The sequence below is a fragment of the Nannospalax galili genome, unplaced genomic scaffold (genome assembly GCF_000622305.1).
Source record: "Nannospalax galili isolate Female #2095 unplaced genomic scaffold, S.galili_v1.0 scaffold1681, whole genome shotgun sequence".
NCBI lineage: Eukaryota > Metazoa > Chordata > Mammalia > Rodentia > Spalacidae > Nannospalax > Nannospalax galili.
In genome coordinates, this window is record NW_008344074.1 from 25,191 (window position 1) to 33,220 (window position 8,030).

Genomic DNA, 8,030 nt, shown 5'->3' on the forward strand with positions numbered 1-8,030 from the left:
ATCAATGTCAAATACCATCTCTGTTGTCAAAAACTCTGTCACTTACATTTGCTTTTTTCACATTTTGTTCTTTGAAGAAAATTGGTTATTATATTTTTGCATGTAAATAAATAGACCATTTCTGTTCTGACACTTGAGGGTCTCTGCTGTAAGGTAGGGAAGGACAGCTGCTCCAGGTGTCTAAGATCTTTGCTTTCTGAATATAAAATGCTTTTGGATGATTATTATTGCCTACATTTGTGTTTATTTTATTGTAAAAAGGCATAGGTATTGTAAAACAGTGAGCAGAATTTGCTACCAATGGAGGCTATACACATGGCTTACCTTCTATTTAAAATTTGATTTCCCTTTGTTTTCTATAGTAAACTGGAGGAAGATTTTCTATACATGGCTTATGCAGATATTATGGCAAAGGTAAATACGAATCTCTCCCGATTTTAATGTTTACTGAAGGTGAATTGTTTTTATTTGGCAAAGGATAAGAGGTGAGTGAATCACATCTTTGCATTTCTTTCAGGAATCTCTGCTCCAAGTGTCTGGACAAGTAATCATTATTTCCTATGCTAGCACTTTGTGTCTAGGGAACTCACCAGTCTGCCAAGCATTCTTTCATTCAACTTATATTCATTAGGTGTCAAGGTACAAGAGATAACATGAAAAATAAGGAAATAAAACATTCATAATGCAGCTGTAGAATTCAACATCTGGTGGGGACAACAGAATTGAAACATGGGGCTAGAGAGACGGCTCAGCAGTTACGAGGGCTTGTTACTCTTCCAGAGGACCCAACTTTGAGTCCCAGCACCCACGTCCACTAGGCAGTTCACAACCACCTGTAACTCCAGCTCCATAGGATCTGACACCCTCTTCTGACTTAAGCACACACACACACACACACACACACCCACATAGACACACACATACACATAAAAATAAATCATTTTTAAAAAATTGAAACAAATGATTGTATTAAAACTGGTAATTAAGGTCTAAAGAGATGGCTTCATCGTTGAGGGCACTTGTGGCTCTTGCCGAGGTCTGGGGGTGGCTCCCAGCACCCATATCCGGTGACTCACAATTATCTGTATGTAAGTCCAGCTCCAGGTTACCCAATGCTCTCTTCTGGCCTCAGTGGGTACCTTCACATGCATGACATACACACACTCACACACATTCACATAAAGAAAAACTAGAATAAATCTTTAAAAACAGATAAATAAATATTAGAGGGACTGACTAGCTTGTGCAGCACAATGGTGTCATTTCCTTGGGAAGTTCTTGACTGTGGAAGAATCAAATAGAGCAACAGCAACATGTTGCTGGATTTAAAACATATATTGTTGTTAATTCATTGAGATTTTCACACATATTTTCTATCATATTTACCCCAACCTCCAGATCCACCCCACCTCTCATCCCCCAACTCCATGTCCTCTTTTGTAAATAACCCACCAACCAAGTCCAATTTGTGCTGCTCACATATTCCTGGAGGGGCAGAAAGATTGCAAAAGCCAGAGGTGATAGATGACACACAGAAATTATGTTTTCCAGACACAACAGGGCAGCTACACACATGAACTCATGTAGTTGTGACAGAAATTGCTGTTATTTGTACCTCCTAACGAGGATATTGAGGGAGGCGTATGAAATATGAAGCAATTTTCTTCTGAGGTTTCAACCTTGGGTGCCACATACGGACCAGGGAGCCCTAGAATAATGGTGGGTGTTGATTGAAGAGGGAGGATTGCAAATCAAATCCTGAGCATGAGAAAGATGCCAGTACTTGGTCCTCAAAGGCTGTTGCTGTGTGGTGAGGCAGTGGAGTCTTGGGGGTAGAAAGCGTGGCTGATGGATGTGGGTCACTGGGGAGTGGACCTTTGAAGGTCACACACTGGCTGACTTCCTGCCCAAGCCCTCTTGCTTCCTGTCCGTTGCCTTGATGCAGGCAGCGGCCTCACACCCCCACGGCCATGCCCACAAGCCCAAATAACCCTCATTAGTTCTTTCAGATAGCACAACAGCAAGAGCAGTCACTCACAGAAGATGTCAAGCATCTCGTACATTGGACATTCATGTCTGATGTCTGGTACCTCAGGTTGGCTTCTAAGTGCACTGTATGAATTCATCAGAATTAGATTCCTGATGAAGCCATGGGTGTAACTGATCTTGCCTCAGAGGGGAAGACAAAAGACAAAGGTCTAGGATCAAGTCTGGAAGGACAGAGGCACAGATGCTTAGGAAGAAGGAAAAGAGAAAGCTTTAGTATGAGCTTATAGAGAAATAGAAAACCACATTGTGCTGGGAGGTTGGACAAGGGAATGATTGAAAATGTCGTGCAGCCACGGTATGACCCTCAGAGGATTCTGGGAATGGTATAGAGGGAGGAGAAAGAGCCACACTGTGGGAAATGAGTACAGTCCCAATTGTGAGCAGTGTCAGGGCAGCGCTCAATTTTATTTTATTTTAATTTGTGTATGAATGTATTGCCTGCATGTGTATAAGTGTGCCCGTGTCGTGCAGTGCCCACAGAGCTCAGAAGAGGGCATTGAATCCCCTGGAACTGGAGTTACAGACAGCTGTTAGCCACCGTGTGGGTAGTGGGAATCGAACCCAGTGCTCTTAACTCCTGAGCCATCTCTCCAGCCCCTACTTTATTTTTTAAGTGTTTTTCAGGGGTGTGAGTTGACCCCACACCTCCTGTGTGGAAGGAAAGCTTGACCACTGAGCTAACGCAGACACTCCTGTTTCCTTTGTGTGCCTTGTTCCCGTGTCTGCTATTCCAAATAGAATGGAAATGTCACCCATACTTGCAAAAACAATGAGACATGACCAGCCTGCCAGAATTTAGCTTGGAGTACGTATGTTGAGGGATTTCTCGGTACCCTCCCTTCATCTCCATCTCTGTACCTAGAACAGTGTTTCATTGGATTGAAAATGTTTTCTGATTTCAGAGTGATATTCCACCATTTGCTTCACTGTACCACACGATGCACTGAGCACTTATCACATGTACAGAATGACATGGAACGTTTGGCTGGCGTGATCTGGTATCAGTGCACAACGAGGTCTTCCTACAAAGCTGTTCGTTAATGACCAACTTTCTTTGGTCACCGTTGAATTCCACATTCCAAACCACAATGATAGTAGCATCTGCGATTTACTGGTCTGGTCAATTCTTCAGCTACTTTTTCCCAAGTGGCAAATCTTTTACAAATCCTCCCCTTAAGAACCCACATGTTCTTCTCTTTAAACCCACAGATAAGTGTAGCTCTTATCCTCATCAAAGAAGCTTCTGTATCTAACAAATGCAGACAATTACAGAGGCCCACAACTGGTCTAAAGGCAGAGAACAGGTGATCATGGAGATGCACTGCCCCACCTGATACATCTAAAATGCAACCCGTACACCCAAGGCCCAGGGATCATTGCGGAGGAGAGGCAGAAAGGTTGTAAGAGCTGGAGGACCAGGCACCTGCTGCTCGTTTGTGTCTTCCAGACATGAGGGACACTGCACCCTTGAAATCGCAATGTGCTTGCCTAAACAAGACTTGCACAAACACCAGCTGACACACCAGTGTGGCTAGAGGAAATTACACAAGGTTCCACCTATAGACGAAGAGCTGCAGGCCATCAGTGGCTTCTGAGAGAGCCAAATCCGCTTTTGTCAGAAAAGGAGCTCCCCAATAGGTTACCTAACCCCAAGTAGTCAGCGCTAAACACGGGTACATATTAGTACTATTGAGTGTTCTCAGTAGGTTGTGTGTGTGTGTGTGTGTGTGTGTGTGTGTGTGTGTATGCGCGTGTGTAGGCTGTTAGTGTATGTGCAAATGCAGATGTGCATACAGAGGTCAGAGGAGGATGTTGGATGTCCTTCTCTATCACTCTCCACCTTATTCTTTTGAGACAGTCTCTCACTGAGTCTGGAGCTAGGCTGACAGCAAACTCCAGTGATCCTTCTGTCTCTGCTCCCTACAGTGCTAGGGTAACAGGACTGCACAGCCACAACCCGCCTTTTTATTTATGTGGTTTTGGGGATCTGAATTTAGGTCCTCATGCTTGTATAGAAAGCATTAACACACTGAGCTCTCTCTCTAGCCCAATTGCCTCTAAAGAATGTTATCATGCTGGTTGTGGTCATGCACGGCAGGATGTGCCAAAGAAGCAGAGGCAGGAGGATGGAGAAGGTTAGCCAGTTATTGGCTGGGGACAAAGCTACAGTGAGGAGAATCACAGTGCAGGGCTCATATTCTCCCTAGCACATCCCTGCCTTTAGGACCATCGAGTGCTTGCTGCTTTCCCAGAGGACCCACATCAGATGTCACCCACATCAGGTGGCTCATAACTGCCTGTAACTCCAGCTCTTGGGGATCTGACGCCCCTTTCCAGCCTCCATGGACACCTGCACACACATGGCATATACTTACACAGACACACATACATAAATGAAAAAAATAAAAATAAGTCTTAGAAAAAGAATATGCCCCTCACTCAACAGAACGGAATAATCCGTTTTATAAGTGATATACGCAGAGAATGATCTTATTGATGAAGTTTTACTTTCTTCCTTTGGGTGAAATGGGATTAAAAACAACCGTAAAAGAATCTCTCTAATAAATGTATATGGCTTTCTGCTAATTTTAAGTAATGGCTACTGTGTGCACCTGTATCAACGTGCGATGGTGGCAACTTACAAAAGAGGAGAGGGGATCCTCGTGTTTTGAGATTTGTGACTAGATTTGAATGAAGCAAATGAACAGCTAGTGTACAGCGTGTGAGAGATGCACCTCAGAGTTACCTCTGCTACATGTGAAGTTGGTGTTGGAGACTTGAATTTCATAAAAGACATTTTTATATACACCACAATTCATTTTAGCTCCTGAATTCATTGATCATGTCATATAAGTTGTGCATGTGTTGAATCTGCTTCAACAACATTGATGGTAAATTAAGATAAATCATTTAATTCTAACTCGTTCTTTTCCATTCTCTTCCTCACCATATCCTTTGCTTTTTTTCTCCCAAATCAGAGTTGTCACGATGAAGAAGACGATGATGGTGAAGAAGAAGTAAAGAGCTTTGAGGTAAGATGGATCTTTCTAGAATTGCCTTTTTTCTGTTTGGAGACATTGTTTCATAGCTTATCACTGATATTTATGTTTCCTGCTTTGGGCTTATTGCAGCTTATTATGTCAGAGAACTGCATGTCAGAGCTGGATGGACAAGCCTGAGTCCTAACGTGTGCTAAGTTAAGACCAAGGAACACAGAGAACAGTTGAGCAATAATGTAACGCTCATATGTTCAGAATGAGTGTGCCTGGGAGCCAGCGGGGACGAGACCCCTTCAAATTGCTTTCAGGGCATGAGATGCTGTGGTCTGTGGTTTCTAACAGACATGAGGAGAATACCTACTGCAGAGTAACGTGGCAACAAGTTTTTAATGGTGTTGGATATTTTACCCCGAATCAATTGGCCTTTTGACTTTCACCCAGTTAGGCCACTCATTCACTGCACATATGCAGGTGCTTGCCATGGCGTGGTCTGCTTGCATGAGGTAGAGGCACATCTCTTCCTAGGATAGATTCTGTTTCATGATTATTTTCTCAAGCATTCTCGACTTTGAATATCTCCTGTGATTTGAATCACTGCTTAATGTTAATTAGCTTGAATGTTAATTAGCTTGAAAGGCAGTTAATTTCATCTCCCTCCCCCCGCGCTTTTCGTGAGCTTCGCTTCTTAGGAGAGCTGCTAGCTGTTGCTAACTACCATTCTTCACATTTATTGTTTTTGTTTTAGAGAGAAAACACATAGAAATAAATAAAGAGTAGATGCTTCCTATTAATTAATATGTCTGAACTTTGATAGAAAGAAATAAAGAGTAGATGCTTCCTATTAATTAATATGTCTGAACTTTGAGCTGGAAGTCTAGAAATATATAAGTAGCCAGCAATGAATCTTTAATGCCTGGTAGAACCGCTTACATAGAGCCAAAGAGTGAACTTAGAATATTCAGTACCATTTCTAGAAACAATTGCTGTGACTATCTCTGGAGCTTTGAAGTCAGTATTCAAAAAACGATGAAAGCAAAGTGTTTGAGAATAACCAGGATGGTTGCTGGCTCAGCAAATACCCTAAGTTTAATTTCTCATATAACACTATAGAATCTTTTCTAACGTATGTGTGTTCTAGTCTGAAGCTCATCTTCACTGTAAAGAGACAGGTGAATTAGAATGAGCCGGGAACAGACAGTCCTGTTTCCCTGATGTGCACGCCATTTGCGGGTTATTGGTTGTCTCCAGAGCAGTTGTTTATTGCTATTTTGCTTCCTGTCCTCATCCTTCTTTAAGGTCACAGGATCCCAATGCAGCAAGGTTAAACCATGTGTGTGTGTGTATTGTCTGGGTCTGAGTTTCAGTTTCTTGTGACATTTACCTTTATTAGACCCAACATCTTGGATTCTTTGTAACGAAAAGCCTTTGCAAACCATTCTACAAGGCTGCCGTCTGGTCTCTACAGTGCCCTTCTTTGGTTTATTCTTTCACTGAAATGACTCATGATTTGAGCTTTGAAGCATGCTACCTTTGAGCTATGTCGTGGGCTGGAGGAGTCTAGCTGTTTAATGGGTAGACTCATAACTCGAGGCTGTGCATTGTGTAACCTCTGTCCTCATCTCTCTTGATGGTTTCTATACCAGCCTCGTGATTTGAAAACAGTCCTAAATGGAATACTAGCGTGTTATTGGTGAGATCAGAGAGACGGCTGCCTTTCCTTTTTTGTTGTTGATGGACCTTTAGTACCTTAAGAGTACATACCATAATTTTGATATCAATGTTTGGCACTCTATATGAGTATTTCTAGCTCTTGATCTTTTAAATATTTGATCGAGAATTTTGCTAAAACAAGACATTTCGATCTAGAATGACAGGATATATTTACTTGGTATGGTTTCTGTGAAGCTTGAATTTTATTCTCATGTTTAATGGGAAGATTGATCATAAATATCCCAAGGAGGCAATGCTCATGACTTGAGTCTAAAAAATACATTTTGATGGTTATGAAGAAGCCATTTAGAAGAAACAAATTGTAATGTTTTAGCTCACTGAACTATATGGTCCTTATTATACATCCCGATCCTTGTAAATATTAAAATCTAAGTGTGCGAATGGATCAGATTCAGCTCCATTCTGATGGATCCAGTAGTTAATGGCATATAGTGAACATAACACATAATAACAGTATGGGCTCCTTGGGATATTTATGGAGGTCTAAAGGCAAGTGGAATTCATTAACGAGTCCAAATTTAGAGACTGTGGAGAGATTCCTTATGCAGGAAGCCAGCTAGCCTTGGGTGTGTGTTGCTCGGAGGGCAGGATTTGAGTTAGGTTGAGAAGCATCTAGCAGAGAGTCCGGGCACAGAGAAAAGGAGGTTCCCGTTGGATTTAGGATGGTGGGCAAGTTTACCTGACAGTGAGACTTGGCAATTAATCCCCAAATAGGAGAAGCAGCCGGCAGCTGCGTGACTAGCACCTGAGACAGGATTTAAAACAGGCACTGTTGCACATTCCTAAGCGCAACGCAGCATACCACACTGGCGATTTCCCCCTTCCTTCCCAGTTTTAATGACCTCTGTGTGATCTGAGAGATTTATACTCGATTCTGTAATACACTGCTCTTTGCAAAAAATACACTGTATGAGTAAGGATTACCAAATCAGAGTTGAAATGGTCCTGCGTAACCCATGACCCGAGAACAGCCCTCTCTGAGCTTGGTGTGTGAGAGTAACAGAGCCAGAGAGAATTTCAGCAGGACTTTCCCTCCCCAGTTAATAACTTCCCAGACTTTTAACACTGAGATGTCTAGTTGGCTGGTTGACGCAATTTCTGGGTAAATCTATCAGTGGTATTTTTGCTCTAAGTTACAACAACTGAAATGTTAATTGGCAGTTTCGATAATTCATAGAACCAATTACATTAAGTAAATTTGGAAAGAACAAAAGGATGCGTAAACAAATTCTCTCACAGTCACTGGTGGGT

At 42.2% G+C, this 8,030-nt stretch overlaps 1 long non-coding RNA gene across 1 annotated transcript; it reads left to right on the forward strand.

Moving 5' to 3' along the window:
• The first annotated feature begins 361 nt into the window (after positions 1-361).
• On the forward strand, positions 362-6,369 carry LOC103739871. Its single transcript, XR_607521.1, has 3 exons — positions 362-414; positions 5,028-5,081; positions 6,345-6,369. It is a non-coding gene; the product is annotated as an uncharacterized LOC103739871 (long non-coding RNA).
• Positions 6,370-8,030: the final 1,661 nt, after the last annotated feature.